Genomic DNA, 8,976 nt, shown 5'->3' on the forward strand with positions numbered 1-8,976 from the left:
TAGAAGTAGTGGGAACCAATTGCTTTTGGGCCAATTGGGAGCTACTAGAGCCACCCGGCCTTTGAACGACCTGAGTTTGTTCAGGACTTTCAGAAGAAGATTCACTGGGGGAAACAGATAAATCTTTTCCCACACATTCCAATCTAGGGCCATAGCGTCCGTGGCATAAGCCAGAGGGTCCAGGTTGGGTGCCACATAGCAAGGGAGTCTGTGATTCGACTCCATGGCGAAGAGATCTACCTGAAGCCCCGGGACTTTTTGACAGATCCATTTGAATGACTCCTTGTCGAGGGTCCACTCCGATTCTAGCGGGGCGGAGCGTGACAGAGCATCTGCTACCACGTTCCTTACCCCCGCTAAGTGGGTGGCTGACAGGTGCCATTTGTTCCTGTCCGCCAGAGAAAATATGGCTATTAGGACATGATTCAGGTGACTTGATTTGGATCCGCCCGTTTATGCAGTGGACTACTACTGCGCTGTCTAGGACCAGCTTGACATGAGATTTCTTGTGTGGACGAAGCCTTTTCAGAGTAAGAAACACTGCCATGGCTTCCAGTACATTGATATGTAGCTGGCGGAATGGTAGGGACCAGGTTCCCTGGACCATTTTGTACTGCGAGTACCCTCCCCACCCGCTTAGTGAAGCATCCGTATGGATCACTAATGACGGTGGGGGAAATTGAAGGGGTACTGCCCTTGATAGGTTCTTTACCTCCATCCATGGGCGGAGACGTTTCCGTAAGATCGCCGGGATAGAGGCTAGCTTGTCCTGGGAACTGCGGTTTGCTCTTGAACGCCAGACCCTGTTTATATCCTTCAGTCTGGCTTTTAGAAGAATGTCCGTGACTGAGGCAAATTGGAGTGAGCCTAAGATCCTCTCCTGGCTCCTCCGGGAGGTTTGACGTTGCTTGAGAAATTGCCTTGTGGACTTGGCTATTTCTTTCCTTTTCGACGGCGGGATTGACAGAGTATGCGAACCCAAGTCCCATTGTAGACCTAACCACTGGAATCGAGATTCCGGTGTTAGTCTGGACTTGGTTTTGTTTACTTGAAACCCTAAGTGTTCCAGGAATTTGATTACTTTGACTGTTGCCTTCTGGCATTCCTTGGGGGTCTTACCCCATATGAGCCAATCGTCCAGATAAGCCACTAACATTATTCCTTGAGTTCTCAACTCTTGGACGACTGCTTCCGCCAGTTTCGTAAATATCCTGGGGGCGATGTTGAGCCCGAATGGCATTACCTTGAAGGAATAAGCTCTGTTTCCTAGCTTGAAGCCTAGGAACGGGCGGAAGTGTCTGGCTATTGGAACATGATAGTAGGCATCTGTAAGATCTATAGAGGTTGTGACCGCCCCACGGGGAAGTAAGGTCCATACCTGCGAAACGGTCAGCATCCTGAACTTGTCACAAGGAATGAATAAGTTTAGATGGGACAAGTCTAGGATGATTCTTCGTTTTCCTGAGTCTTTCTTTGGCATGCTGAACAAGCGTCCTTGAAATTTTAAGTTCTTGACCCTTGATACTACTCCTTTGAGAAGAAGATCCTGGGTATAACTTTATCAATTCCGCTGTTGGTTTTTGGTAGAAATTGTTGGGCGGAGGAGGGCCTTCTAGCCAGCTCCAACCCAGACCTTTGGTCACTATGCTCTGAGCCCAAGGGCTGAGCCCCCACCGTTGGCGGAAGAGGTACAGCCTCCCTCCTACCTTGGGACTCTTACTGTTGGTTTGCCGAGGGGCGAACCTCCACGTGCTCCCCGGAAACCTCTGCCCCTGTTGGTGGCCCTGCCGGATCCTCTTTGGCGAGAGGCACCCCTGGCCTGACTGCCTCTGGCAAACCTATTAAACGGCTCTGAAAAGGAACTGGGCCCCAAAAAGCCACGTTATTAGGCCGGCGAGACAGCGAAGGAGGTTGATGGCTGGGGCTGTTGGGGGGTTGTGTTAAAAGCACATACTGTTGTTGCGGATGTGCTTTTGATGAGGAGTGTTGTGGTACTTGAGGTACCTGCACTGCCTGAACCAGAGCCTGTTGTGGAGCCTGGAAGGACTGGAACTTCCTAGGCTCCTTCTTCAATCTGGGGTTGGGTCCGGAGGATTCATTCTTGCGTTTGGTCACGAGACCCCACCTGACCTTCAGGCTCTGATTGACCTTGGAGGCTTCGTGCAGAACCTCAGCCACTACCGGAGCAGGGAAGAGGTCTGTCCCCCAAATAGAGGAAGCGATAAGCCTATTTGGTTCATGGCGGATTGTGGCCTCCGCCAGAACATGCTTCCTGCAGTTCCTCCTCGCGACAACAAAGTCGTAGAAGTCGCACTGTATTGTATGCAGAAGCGACTTTACCATGACTTTAAACAACGGCTCTTGTTCGTAAACAAGAGCCGTCTTCTCCGCCATCGTCAAGGAGGTAAGCGACCTACTAAGTCTAGTCCGGGCGTCGTACTCCGTCTGGATTAACGACTCAGACAGTCTGGGGAGCCTCTCGCTGAATAGCGTTGTGGCGCAGTCTGGTTTTAGCTTTCCTACAGTGAAGGTGGGCACTGCACCTTCAAAGTAGTTCTCTGATCCGGGGATCAGAAGAGAGGTCGGCTCCGTTTCCCGGCGCACCCGGCGTGGGAGCGGCAGACCTCATGTCCGCAGAGGTCCTGTAGGACTGGATTGCAGGCGGTTTCTTGACAACAAATGACCTGTAAGTCAAAGGATACATGAGTATCGTTGACAACCTTCGGGGAGGTTCTAGATCTAAAAAAGGGAAAAAATTTTGACGAAGGAAAAATCTATTTCTGGGCTAAGGTCCGTGTCGCCCAGTGAAATATCCTTTAGTTCATATTTCTAAGGTAAATAATGCTAACATTACCAGAGAAAATTAAAAGAGGGGGATGTCAGAGTGATCTGACTCGCTCACCTAAAATAAAAAGAGGGTGTCGTATGGTACTGGGGCGAGTGAGACCACTACCACGGACCTCTTGTCATTTAGAATTCTCCTTCACCAAAATCCCCCTCCTCGAGAGAGCTGGTACACAGCCGGCGCCAGCAACTACTACTGCACACCCACCCACGCAGACAACAGCGCCTCTCGTGGCCATCCTTGACGTTAGAGGACCAATCTTGGGCGCAAGGGTGGGATATAAACAAGGGGGGATTTCACTGGGCGACACGGACCCTTGCCCAGAAATAGATTTTTCCTTCGTCAAAATCCCTTTTCTGGGCTCAGTCCGTGTCGCTTTGTGAAATAGTACCAGAGAATTAGCACAAGATTGAGAAAGAAACAATGGAAGGTCTTAAGAAAACACAAAAGTAAAACAAAATAATTATAATCTAGTTTTTAAACAGTTACAAGTTATCATACTTAAAACTAAACCAGTATAACATAATGTGAGTTAATCTTAAAATACGTAGTAGAACTTAAAATTACTCTTAGACTAACTTATGATAACTTAAAACTAGAATTTATCCAATATTAGTATATACAAGTGAGTCTCCCTAGCATAAAAATAAGGGAGGACATCACAAAATAGCCACAATTGGCAATGCTATTTACATGTGTGAGTGACCCTAGCAAAAAAATAAGGGACACCTCACGATATGTAGCCTTTCTAGGCAGCTAAGGCTCAAAACAGGATTGCCTGACGGTAGGGTTAAGAAAATATTAGTGAGGCAGGTAGAAAAAGGCAGATCTGGATCTTCGACTACAACTACTAGACAGTGTCAGGGGAAACTATGTTTCCTGATGCCACTGCTGGAAATTTAAGAGATTCCAAGGATTTCAAGTAGTGACGTTGAAATCTGTCGGCGATTTCCAGCCAGTGTACTTTTTTTTAAATCATCGAAATTCATGTGCTGGAAGTAATTAATATGAGGCTACTGCCCTTATGTCATGGGCTCTGGGGAATGAATCAGGATTAGCTTGTTTAATAAAATATAGGATTTGTTGTCGGATCCCTTTTAAAGAAATAGTGCCACCTTTTTCCCTTATAAAAAAGGGGGACCTGATGACCTAGGTGATGTCCTGGACAGATAGGCTCGTAAGGTCGTCACCGGACATAGAGAAGGGTCTTGAGGAAGAGGGAGGACCTTCCAAGGGGCCCATCTCATCAAGGGATCCTTGTTTTTAGCCAAAAAACTCCGATCTGTAGATAAAAGAACTTCTCCTGATGGGAGAAATTCGACATGTCCAGAGTCTCTGGAAAGAGCTGACAGTTCGGATATCCTGGCTCCTGAGGCCAGACTTAGTAAGAATAATGTTTTCCTTAATATCATCATATAATTGCATGAAATGTTGTCAGTATCTGAAGCCAGTTTGAGAACGTCATTCAAGAACCATGAAATTGAACTAGGTCTTTCTGAAGGTCTGAGCCTAGCACAAGCTTTAGGAATAGACAAAAAGTAAGAGTCTGTTAAGTCTATCTTAAAGCCAAACTGAAAGATTTTCTTTAAAGCTGACTTATTGGTTGTAATAGTACTAGCTGCTAGACCTTTTTCAAACAGAGCTCTGAAAAAGAATATAGCTAAATTAACTGTCATGGTTCGAGAATCTGTTTCCCTCAGGAAATTTGCCAGTTTTTTAACTGCTGCGTCATATTGGCGCAATGTTGATTCCCTTTTATCCGATTCTAAGAAAAGGATATTTTGGGGATCGATATTTGCATCTCTCTTAGCCGCGAACTTCATGAAGTCCATAAAGTTAGGGTTTTGAGAGTTCCTGAGGAAGCGAACACAGTCCTCATTTGTACTGACTAAGAGAGTTTGGGGTCCGGAATCCTTTGAGGCTGGAGACCCAATTCCAGAAGAAGAGGGTACCAATTTGCTCTTGGGCCAGTCCGGGGCTATTAGAGCCACTTGTCCCTTGAACGACCTGAGTTTGTTCAGGACTTTCAATAGAAGATTCACTGGAGGAAAGATGTATATCTTCCTCCATTGATTCCAATCTATGGACATGGTGTCTGTGGCATAGGCCAGAGGGTCCAGGTTGGGGGCCACATAGCAAGGGAGCTTGTGGTTGGATTGTGACGCGAAAAGATCCACCTGGAGGCCTGGGACCTTTTGGCATACCCACTGGAATGAGCGCCTGTCCAGGGACCACTCCGATTCTAGAGGAACTGAGCGAGACAGAGTGTCCGCTATCACGTTCCCTACTCCCGCCAGATGAGTGGAGGAAAGATGCCATTTGTACTTGGTTGCTAGAGAGAAGATGGCTACCATGACGTGGTTCACATGTCTTGATTTGGATCCTCCTCTGTTGATGCAGTGTACTACTACTGCGCTGTCCAATACCAGCTTGACATGGGAATTCTTGGCTGGAAGAAGCCTTTTTAGAGTGAGGAATACTGCCATGGCTTCCAGTACATTTATGTGAAGCCGGCGGAACTGAGGCGACCAAGTCCCTTGAACTTTCTTGAATTGGGAGTATCCTCCCCACCCGCTCAGAGAGGCGTCCGTGTGGATAACCAACGCCGGAGGAGGGAATTGGAGAGGAACTGATTTGGACAGATTTTTGGTCTCCGCCCAGGGGCGGAGACGCTTGCGAAGAATCGGCGGGATGCCTGACAACTTGTCTCGAGATTTGACATTTGCTCTTGAGCGCCAAACTCGATTTATGTCCTTCAACTTTGCTTTCAACAGAACATCTGTGACTGATGCAAACTGGAGGGAACCTAGGATCCTTTTCCTGGATTTCTCCTTGATGTTTGTTTGCATTTGAGGAATTGCCTTATTGACTTGGCTATTTCTTTCCTTTTGACCAACGGAATTGACAGAGTGTGGGAGTTCAGGTCCCACTGAATGCCGAGCCACTGAAAACGAGATTCCGGCGTCAGCCTGGATTTGATCTTGTTTATTTGGAACCCCAGATGTTCCAGAAACTGTGTTACTTTGTTTGTGGCTTTTGAGGCATTCCTCGACGTTTGTTGCCCAAATGAGCCAATCGTCCAGGTACGCTACTACCATTATCCCTTGTGATCTCAAGTTGTTGGACTACTGATTCCGCTATTTTCGTGAACCCCCTGGGGCTACGTTCAGCCCGAAGGGGCATCACTTTGAAAGAGAATGCCTGGTTTCCCAACCTGAAGCCTAGATATGGCGGAAGTGTTTTCGCGACTGGGATATGATAGTATGTGTCTGTAAGATCGATAGAGGTGGTGACGCCCCACGGGGAAGTAAGGTCTGCACCTGCGAGATAGTCAGCATTTTGAACTTGTCGCAACGAATGAATAAGTTTTAGACGGGACAAGTCTAAGATTATTCTTCGTTTTGTTGAGCCCTTTCTTTGGCACGCTGAACAAGCGACCTTGAAACTTTAAATGTTTGACTCTTGATACTACTCCTTTCTGAAGGAGCTCTTGTGCATACTCTGTCAATTCCTTTGTTGGTATTTGAAGGAATGTTTTGGATGGAGGAGGACCTTGATCCAACTCCATCCCAGCCCTTTGGACACAATGCTTTGTGCCCAATTGCTGAATCCCCATCTGTGTCGATAGAGGAACAGCCTCCCTCCACCTGAGGGTTCTCACTGATTTTGGGCAGGACGTGCTCCGCGTCCTCCACGGAAGTGTTTCCCCTCCCCGCTGGGTGTCCTTCCGCCACCCCTCTGGCGAAATGCACCCCTAGCTCTACTTCCCCTTCCAAACCTGTTGAAGGCTTGGAATGCCTGTTCCTTCAAATCAGGCTTAAAGGTTGGGTATACAGCATAGGAAGTCGAGGGCTGGTTTCTGAGACGTCAGCAGGAGAATGGGCTGGTTCTGTTCTTCGAAGAAGACGGTTGAACCATTGGGAAACGGGGACCGCCTGAACCATCTGCTGTTGCTGCGCGGAGCCTGGAAAGGTGTAAACTTCCTAGGCTGCTTCTGCTTTTTAACGATTGGAGGGGTACCTTCTGGCTTCCTCTTGCCAGAAAGTCCCCAGCGGACCTTAAGGCTCTGATTCAGCCTGGTCGCTTCGTGTTGAACCTCATTCACCACGGATTCGGGGAAGAGGTCAGCTCCCCAAATGGATGACGCGAGCAATTTGTTCGGCTCGTGCCTAATTGTGGCTTCCTGCAGGACGTGCTTCCTGCAGTTACGCCTAGCAACCACAAAGTCGTACAGGTCAGACGTACGGTTTGTGTTTGAGCTTTTGCCAAGAGTTGAAACAGAGGCTCCGTCCCATAAGTGATGGCGGCAACCTCTGTCATAACCAAGGCATCAGGGTCCTCCCTAACCTGGTCCTAGCGTCAAACTCCGCTTGGATCAGGTTATCCAGTAACCTTGCTAGTCTCTCCCCGAACTGTTCGATAGCACAATCCGGTTTGAGCTTCCCGATAGTGAAGGAAGCCGGTAGATCAGCCCAGAGATCTTCAGAACCTGGAAAGAGTAGGGATGTAGGATCCGACTCTCTCAGCTGAGGCATAGGCTCATCTTTCATGGCAGCCTGTATAGTTGCCTCTGCCAACTTTGCGGTAAAGGGGAGCGGTGTCTCCTCCTCTGACACGAAGATGGTGAATGGGCTCTTGAAAGCCTGAAGCTTTGTGTTTGTACAATCCCAATCTTCGAGGCATCTAACCCATTCCCTCTGGGCTTGATCCCGACTGTAAATGACAGTTTCCTTCGGGATCCTGTCTTCCCTCCTCAATGCCGTCTCCGTCAATCGAGCGTAGCCCATGAAAGGTGGTTGGAGATTGGCGGGGTGGAACTCGAAGTCCTCAATTCTTCGAGTTCCACAATCGGGAATGAAAATCATCCCATCCTTGAAGGGGGCAAAGGCTGCAACCCTCCAAGGATTGCTCATGGTGAAGGGAGGGAGAGTATTGTAGTCCGGCATGGGTGTTACACTGGCACCTGCCTGAGGAAGAAAAGCTGGGGATTTTCCCTAAGGCCCGCCAGCAGGTTTCCTGGTTAGTCAGTCGCTCCGATATGTTTTGGATCGACTGACCCGACTCCTCAAAACGAGGTGGAGATGCGCCAGATCTGTTCTGGCCTGTCGTTCATCATAGAACCGACTAGATTGCCCACCTGTTTGCATCTCACCTGCGATGAATGCCTCGGTATCGAAGGGACTAGAGTCCCTGACCGATGTGGGAGTCTTAGGACGCGCTCCGGTGGACGTCGAAAGGCTCTAGCTCAGAGGGAGCACGAGCCTTCTCCTTAGAGGACTTGCCTCTAGGACCCTTTCGAGTGGGAAGTCGAAGAAGACTTCGATTTCTCTGCTCCGGGATGGTGAGCCAGAGTCTTATGAGATGACGAGGACAAGGTCTTCTAGAAGACGTCCTCTCCAGGGTCTTCTGCTCCCGCTTCCCTTTCACTTTAGGGATAGCTGAAGCTGATGACATCCTAGCCGGCATGTCCGACTCAGAAAAAGCCTTGAAAGGAGGAAGAAGAAGGAATAGGGGACGAAGATCCAGAAACACCCAAGGAAGCCCTTGAGCGCCTAACAAACCTACCTCAACCAATAAATCGCTCTCTCCTACCGTCATCGGCTCTACATTTAAATCCAGGGTTGCAACGTCCTCGGCGATCTATGGGGCCCCTTGTTCGCCAATGCCTGCACCACCTGTTGTTGAATAGCAGCGATGCACAGAGCTGCCACTGCTGGGTTGACGTAACCGGTCGACTTGCCGCCTGGGAAGAGGCAGACAGCCATACTCTTGTCCAGGATGTATGGCTGCCCCTTGGAGATGTTCTTCCCAAAGCCTCCTACCCAGGCCTTCAAGGTAGCGACGCGGCGCCCTTCACGCGGCAGCCTGAAATAGAGTCATTGTAATCCTTACAACGAAACCCGAGGATATAAGATTAATACTTAAGACTAAGTCATACTTATATACATATCTTAACATATGCTTTTATAGCAGTATATACCAAGAACAGATACAAGTGTATTACACTGGTATATACTTACTCTGGCAGTAAACTGATCCACCAGATCATAACACATGGAGCAGGCCTGGTGATGCCAAACAATCAAATCGTTATGGCGGACAGCGCAGAGCGTGGGTCCGGCAGACCTACC

General features: G+C 48.6%; 1 protein-coding gene across 1 annotated transcript in view; it reads right to left on the minus strand.

The window, feature by feature from the left end:
* Positions 1–8,976, minus strand: part of LOC135223095 (ectopic P granules protein 5 homolog) — a 759,396-nt gene that overhangs the window by 273,776 nt on the left and 476,644 nt on the right.

The sequence above is a fragment of the Macrobrachium nipponense genome, chromosome 8 (assembly GCF_015104395.2).
Source record: "Macrobrachium nipponense isolate FS-2020 chromosome 8, ASM1510439v2, whole genome shotgun sequence".
NCBI lineage: Eukaryota > Metazoa > Arthropoda > Malacostraca > Decapoda > Palaemonidae > Macrobrachium > Macrobrachium nipponense.